Genomic DNA, 8,265 nt, shown 5'->3' on the forward strand with positions numbered 1-8,265 from the left:
CTGTATATAATGGAATGCATTTTGGTCTCTGCATAGCTAGCTTGCAATAGGGAGATAATAGGAGGTAGATGTGAGCCTGGCATTCATGGACCACTAAGCCATGGCCCTCTTTCAGCTGCTCTTCCATCTTTCTCTCCTACTACTTTGTTATGAGAGACTCAGGAACTAAAAGTGGACGCCAGTTGGACCCTGTGTAGACTATATGGTGGATCTCACCCTGCCTATGCTCATATCATATATGACCTGGAAACGGCTTTGCATCCCCCTCTCCGCCATCTTCCCCACCGTTGCATATGCTCCGCCTTTTCTACATGAAACCTTTCTGGCCTCCGTAACCCAATTCAGCACACCCTTTGGACAGCATTTCATTTGTATTGGCCAACCCAATACCTCTCTTGTGACCGCTGTTTCCCTCTACCATCCTATGTGTGCACACATCCTTTTTCTCCTAGACTACGAGCTCCCTGGGGACATCAGTGTTGCTTTTTGTAAGTATCTGATTTCCATATAGATAGGATGGTCTTTTATACACAGTAGACATTCAATAGACATCTCTTGAATAAGTAAATGAATGGAGTGACTAAGGACATTTTCATGGAACAGTGGAGGTGACTTTTGCCTATAAACTACTTCCTCACCTTTTTTCTTAGACACTTCCAACTATGTTTCATATTCCATTATTTCTTTATAAATTCCTTCTTGCTCTTCACAAGACTTAAAAATTCAGAAGGCCACCCTTCATTTAAAATATAAGAAAACTGCATTTGAAAGTAATTATTTACTTACTGGAGACTTGAGCTGCAATGGATTTTAAATTCTATTTCCTTTCTAGTGCACAGTTTCTGTGCCATTTCCTTCCGTTTTGTGATACGTAGCTAAGGTAACACAAGACAATATTTTTCACTTGATAACTAACTAGCACTGACATTAGAAAGTTCATACAAATTATGAATGTTCTGCACTTTGAATAACTTGACAATAAAAATGTTTTGAATCAGTTAACCTAAAATCATAAATACCTATGTTTCATGATCACTGAGCTTTGGGAGCCAATAAGCTATCATTATTACTTCTTCCTAGAAAACTTTGAACATACTCTCAAACCACTGGTTAAATGTAGATGTGCAAGCTGGGGTTGGTCCAGCTCTGGTTTAGGGCATGGGCTCCTTTCCATACCCTGATATAGATTCATTGCAAAGCACTCCTGATGCTCGATTCCCTGACAATCTTTAGCTCTTTTTAGAAACAACAAAAGAGTGTGTTTTCATTCCTTTCAGATTTCTGCTACCATTTTTTTCCTTTGTGCCTGCCCATGGTTATATGTTATAGTGACTTAGGGGGAAATTAGCTCACGGGAGGTTTTGCAACATGGTACTGTCTTGTTGAAGTCACTTCTCATACAACTCCCTTCACGCCATAAATAAATTAAAACTTGGTTTTCTTCTAAAAACCTAATGATGTTGAGAAAATCCAGGCAGTAGAGAGGCTGGGACAATCTAAGAACTGCTGTAATTGTCTTTAGGTGATAGCATCTTAATCTCTATTGCTTTCTTCTTTTCCTAGGTAAGTGGTGTTTTCTCTTCGTTGCTTCAGGGAGTGGTGATTTGTCTGGTAAGTGTTCATTTTATTGTGCTACGTGGTGTTGCTTCAAAGCTGCATGTGAATTGCCTGAGAGAACCAAAAGCAAACCTGAAAATATGAGGGAGCTTTGGACATGCTTTATATTGAAAGCGCTGGTATGTGTTAAATCTTTTTTAGATTAAAGGTTTTTCCCTGAGATCTTACTTTGGAGTTGTGTCATAGCACATGTTGTTTTCAAGTCTGGAAAAGAGTCCAAGAATTGACTAAGTGTTGATGAAAACTTGGCTTTCATAAATTCCTTTTGTGTGATTTTCTTTTTGTTTACTTCTTTCTGCCTTTATTAAATGTTTCTTAAATGCCCTCCATTCAGATTTTGATAAAATATAAAACTCCACATAGAGGCATTTTGCTTAAGTTTTTGCTTGTGTTGTGTCATGTTACTACAGTCTTTCGGCTCTGTTGCTGCCAAGAAGCTCCTTAATCTTCTGGACTCCTCCAGTAAAACAGTCTCTTCTTCTGTAGAGTATTGGATGGTCCATTGGTACTCTGTAAATGGTACTCTGTAAATTGATACTCTGTAAATGTAGAGATTAAATCCTACTTTTCAAAAACATTTTTATTAAGTTACTGAAGTTGATATGTCCCTATCTTTTCTAGTGATTCTGACACAGACACATTATTTTACAGATTTCCTGCTATAAGTTAGTGACTGAGAGTAGTTGTTTTTCTGGGTGTGTTGTTGATGCCATGATTTTGCCTTTAAAAGAATGGCTGAGGAGGAATCCAGAAAGGACATGAATAACAGTGAAAAGAACAAGAGTCCTTTGATTTGTAAATCAGATTTCATAGTTTTCATAGACGTGATGGTTTTATTTTACTTTGTTTTTATGATAGTTGACTTCCACTTTGAGCTAATACAGAAGACGCTGGACCACGTTGTCTTTTGCATGAAATATAGGAAATTAGGTCTCTCTGTGTCTAACGTACTTGATTTTCTTAGCCATTGTTTCAGGTTATTGGTTTTGTTAGAAGTAGTTGTTCCTTAATGACATTAGATTTGGTTCCACTATATTCTGTTTTCCACTCCTTCACATTCTTTATCCAAAAACTCTTGCTTTTACATTAATTAATTGATCTGATACATATAGCTAGCTAGATACGTACATACAGATATATATATTGCTTGAAGAGCCTTTTATTTAAACATTTAGATTTATCTGGTTTTTGGCTTTTGAATCTGATCTTAAAATATGTTTGACTTGTGTTTATGTGTGTTTAATAGAACATGTTTGAAGAAGGGTACCCAGAGGTGAACTAAATTGCTCTTGAAACATACAAAAGCCTGTAGACATTGCTTTAAATAACTTGTATGGGATGTTGACCCCATGCTGTTTTCAGTCCCGCAACAGAATTTTTCTATTAAAGATTCTGGATTAAAAAGAGCAGAAAACAGGAGACAGAAAGATGGAAGGGTGAGGAAGGTTAGATTTCAGACTTGCATAGGCTGCTCCCCAGACTTTGAAGCCTAGCAGAGACCCACAGACATGTGAACCAAGACATTATTTGAACAGCTTGCTTAACAACGGGCTGAATAGTGAACCACATTTTAAATTGACAAAGTTAGCCCATGCTGGGAGTTTTTTATTCTTTGCCTTTTGACCTTATTGGGTGCCATAAATGAAATATGGTGGTGTAGGTTTGAAGAGGCCAGGGGCTGCTTATTTACACCACTCCTATGATGAGGGAAAAAATTCAAGAGTGAACAAATGCAGTACATTTAACTCTGTCCCTTAACTCAGGCAACTATAATATGAAGACACTTTGTTTCCAGTCTGTAACCCCATTTTGGTATGAGAGCTTCCTTTGTTATTTTTAAATTCTTCTCACTTTATTAAGGTAAGCCACACAGAAAGGTCAAATCTGGAGAAGTGGCTGAGTTTTATTTTCACTATAAAGAGAACCTGAAAATATATTGCTTGAGGTAAAGTCTATTTTTAACTTAGGTTTCATGATTTATATTATGCTCCTTCTATTATGAACATCTTCCACTTTGAAATCAGATGTACAAGAGTTTCTACCAATGAATATGTCTAAGATGTCACTACTTTTCTTGTTAAAAAATGCCAGCTATCTATAACATATAATGACCAGAACGAATTTCCACTGTTGGGTAAAAGTAACCATATGATTATATGAGTGATAATTGCACTGCATTCTATATTGTTTGAAAATTCTTTTGTGGTACTATAAGAGATACTATACCTCTTCAACATTAACTGTTCAATTATAATAGGTACATTCCATTATAGAGTATTCATTATATAATCCAAATATGATCGAATATACTCTAGAATTGGGCTGAATTATGAAAAGCATTATAATTAATCTCTTTGCTCTAGTGACTTCTGTTAGTACTATGCTTATAATGTATAGTAGTATATAGGAATATAAGGTATCCTTGTCCTCATGAAGCTGTATTATCAGGGGAAGAACAGGACATACTAGCCTTAAGAGAAAAAGGTAATGATACAAAATGGAATATGAAGCATGATATAGAAAACAAATGTCTTAGGAGAATGAGGGGCACTGAAAATTTGCACATAGTTAGCTGTGCTGAGAAAACATAGTTTATTTTTCTAGGACTGGTCTGAGATCTTTCTGAACTCTCACCATACCAGGTAGGGGGAAATACAGACTTGCTAGTTATCTCAATCTCTTCTAATTTCAAGTCATAAGTAGGCAGAGTTCAATTTCCTGCAGGTTCTGGCTCAGATAATATCTGCTCTTTCTACGCTAACCGCCACCCTTAGCACGGCTGGGTGTCTGAGGGGCTTGGGGCATTGCCTCTTGGTATTGTGCTGGCTCACGTGTATGCACTGGCTGGGGCCCACGGAACCGTATCTAGGTTTGTGCGTGGCAGACGAGCTGCTGCTGTGAACTGTGGTTTTGCCTTTGGGAGCTTGGCGTATCCTCCTGAGGTCCAGCTGACTCACAGTTGACCCCCAGCTGGTCCAATCACCCAGTAGCCAGGGTTCAGGGACAGTTTGAGCTGGAGACTTCTCAGCCAGCACCATCAGCTGCCTTCTCCACTTTCCTGATGGGGCACGGTGGAACTTTGGAATATCGCCTCGAAACAGCCCAGGTTCCTTGGGTTCCCTCACTGCATCCAACCATTTGGATCTTTCAGGTTGTTCCAGGCACCCTGTGAAATTGTCTCTCCCCCAAAACCCAAATAGGAAGCAAGGTAAAAACCTCTTTACCCTCAGCACTACTCTCATCCAGTCTTACACATCTACCTGCTAAGATTTGTAAATAGAGAGGGGAGGCCGAAGTATCTTTCTCTGCTTCTCTTACCTCCATAATTTTCTCTTTCCACAGTCCTGGAATGGTGTTCTACCTTCTTTACGTTATATCCTGAGTTCTCTACTTCTGGTATATAATAAATTCTATGATCCTAGTGCCCAGGCAAGTGAGAGCGAAAAGGACTTTAAACAATTCTTTCCTCTATCCATTCTGACCCTCATGACTGTTGACTCAAGACTTGATTTTGGTCATCAAAAGCTGAATGTGACCCTTTCTTTTCTCCCTGTTTCCCTTCCTTGCTTCCTTTCTTTCATTCCTACTAATACAGCTCTAATGACTTCTATATACTACACAGGTTGTTGCCTTGGGCTCACTAGTGAGCAACTTATATACACAGAAATGCAAATAAGGAAAGCACATTAAAGTGTGTCTACCATAAAGAAAAAAAACAATTAAAAGAAAGAGAAAAAATGCATTTTCCATATTGCCCCTGCAAGGAGGTTGGTACAGGTTCAGCAGGAGTGTATGTCTGATCAACAAAGGAGATATTAGACATTGTTTATTATATTTGACACCTTGTGTTGGGGGCATCTAGAGCAGCAGCCCCCAACCTTTGTGTCACCAGGCACCGGTTTCGTGGAAGACAATTTTTCCATGGACTGGCGGCAGGGGATGGTTCAGGGGGTAATGCGAGAGATGGGGAGCAATGGGGAGCGGCAGATGAAGCTTCACTCACTCGCCCGACGCTCACCTCCTGCTGTGCGGCCCTGTTCCTCACAGGCCGTGGACCAGTACCCATCTGTGGCCCGGGGGTTGGGGACCCCTAATCTAGAGGAACTGAGGATAGAATGAAGGGGAATTTAGATGGTCGGCCAAGAGGGTCAACCATACACAACCACATTCTCAAAGTGATTTTAGCAAAAGAGATGTTCCAAGAGATACAGAACAAATCTATTTGGGGTTGCTACGTACCATATGTCCCCTTTGGAGACTTGTAATGTATATTAGCATATTCACATTTCAGATAATTTCTACCATGTAAGGAACAGATGTAGCATCATTTAACCCCTGTTGGGCATGTTCATGTAACATTAACAACCCAGAAAACTCTCTTTGAGATCTGCTGCTAAGGTACAATGGTGAAGCTGGGAATAGCTTTTGGTGGGAACTAACTTAAGGAAAATAGGGCTTTAGCAACTTCATTCAATTTTTATTGAGAACTTACTATGTACAAGGCACCATGTGGTTAATCAGTCCAAAAAGTGTCAAATCAATTCTTGGGGATTTAGAATTTCTCAAAATTGCTGTCTTTCTATTGAAGAAGTATAAAATACTAATGGTCAGTTTGCTATATAGTGCAAGCAAAACAATCTGCTTTTATTTGAAATATCAGGGTAATCACAGAATCTCTCAAAGTAATTGCTTATAGTGAACGGTTACTATATTTCCTTTGCTGGGTAGAGCAGATATGTTAATGGTGATAGCTATCAATTTTATTTGACATTTTAAACAGATCATTAAGATATTCCAAAATATTCTTTCATGGTAATATTGTTTAAACTAAGCCTTTTTGGTGATCTTTGAAAGGACTTATATGAAATAATACTTGGAGAGGCCTACATTTCATTTTATAATGAATTATCTCCATTTTTAATTGAAAATGTTACAGCTTTTTATGTTAATCATGATAGAATGCCTCAGAGGACTTTTTTAATTATATTTTTATGGCTTGACCAATTTTATGTTTTAATTTTTAATTTCTTTCTCCTTTCTTCATGTAGTGTTCTTCTTTCTAAGTACTTCACTGAGTACCCTGGCATATTCAAAGCATCCTACAGTCAATATCAGTGGTACTAAGGGGTCAAGATCTCCAAATTCATTCAAGGGCACTTTATTTCTCAATAATCACTTTGTCCTCATTATTTTAATGTAGCACATTAAAAAAAACATTTAAATATCTTTGTAAAACTTGTAAAAACTTTGTAAAACTTTATCAAAGGTTGTTTATTCAGCTATAACTTCTCTAGTTTTTTAATTTTTTTCTTTCTCTCTTCTTTTGGCCATTTCAACCATTTGACTATCAGAAGTCCTGTCAGGAAAAATAAATGGATATGAAATTTGAAGATAAAGGCTCTCAGGGACAGACTGAAAGGATCATGCAATGTTGAGGCTGAAAAGGACCTTAGAGTATCCAATAGATATCAGAGAAATTTAGCCCCATGTATTATTTACAGTATAATGAGAACCAAACATTAGGAAGGTGAAATATCTTGTCCAAGTATCCAATATCATAATCTTCCTTCTTCAAGCTAACCCAATAGATATTGTAGGTAAATACACTCATTATTTGAAATGTAAATAATTACATGGGTAATGTCTAAAATTCCCCCCAAATGGGTCATAACATATCCCCCAGTTTATTTGTCCATCAGCATATATGTTTTTGAGCACTCAGTTTTACGTACATTTTGTTCACTGACATGCCAAGGAATGGCGTGTAATCATGATGAAAACTGGGCTTTATATTGCAATGAATTATCCTCATCTGCTAGAAAGAGTTAAAACTATATTTTTATCGTAGAAAAACCTGAAAGAAAACATGATTATATTTTTACAGATAACTTTACAGGAAACTTCACAGATAAAACAGCTTAACACCAGCTTGTGACAGTGTCAAGGTGCCAAAGAGACATCTCAGAATAGGTCATAACATAGCTTTATACCAACATAACTTACACAGTAGTTGGAAAGTGCGATGTGGTCAATATTTTATTCTTTTTATTTTCACGGAATTATTTTTATTCAATACATAAAGTCATTGTTTTATCACCTTTTATGTTTTCCATTTTGATTTTATTTAATTCCGTTTAGTAAGTGAAATAGTCTGTACTCCTGCAGTTTAAATTTGGAAAAGGCAGTCTGAAATTGATCCAAGTCCATTTTATCAGAGTATCAGACTGAAAACAGCAATCTAATCATGATATATTTGATACCATCTTTATTTCAGATATGTTTGCAATTTGGGGGTTAGCTAGGAGTTTTCCATATATGGAGATGATTTTATGAAGTCTTAGAATTATTTAATGGAACTCTTAAAGGTAAATTTTATAACTTTATGTAACACTGAGTAAACTGGTAGGGACTGACAAACATTGCACATGGAACGTTTTAATTCCATAATGCCAACTTTTTAAAATGACATTTAATTCCCCTTGTTTGAAATTAACAAAGAGTAAGTTAGAAGTGACTTTCTCTTGCTAAATTATAGGTCTTAATTTTGATTGCAGTTCACCTGAGAGCACTCAGCAGCAGTATTTACCTGCATTAATTTACACTATTCACACCTCGACTATAATGGATTAAAAATCTACATTTTTTATA

The 8,265-nt window shown here is 37.1% G+C and overlaps 1 long non-coding RNA gene across 1 annotated transcript in view; it reads left to right on the forward strand.

The window, feature by feature from the left end:
- LOC307195658 overlaps nucleotides 1–7,597 on the forward strand; it is a 119,972-nt gene extending 112,375 nt beyond the window's left edge. Inside the window, exon 4 of the long non-coding RNA XR_013830905.1 lies at nucleotides 1,564–7,597. This is a non-coding gene — a long non-coding RNA (uncharacterized lncRNA). The remainder of the gene's footprint in view (nucleotides 1–1,563) is intronic.
- Nucleotides 7,598–8,265: the final 668 nt, after the last annotated feature.

Source organism: Stenella coeruleoalba, assembly GCF_951394435.1.
Source record: "Stenella coeruleoalba genome assembly, chromosome: 12".
Classification (NCBI taxonomy): Eukaryota; Metazoa; Chordata; class Mammalia; order Artiodactyla; family Delphinidae; genus Stenella; species Stenella coeruleoalba.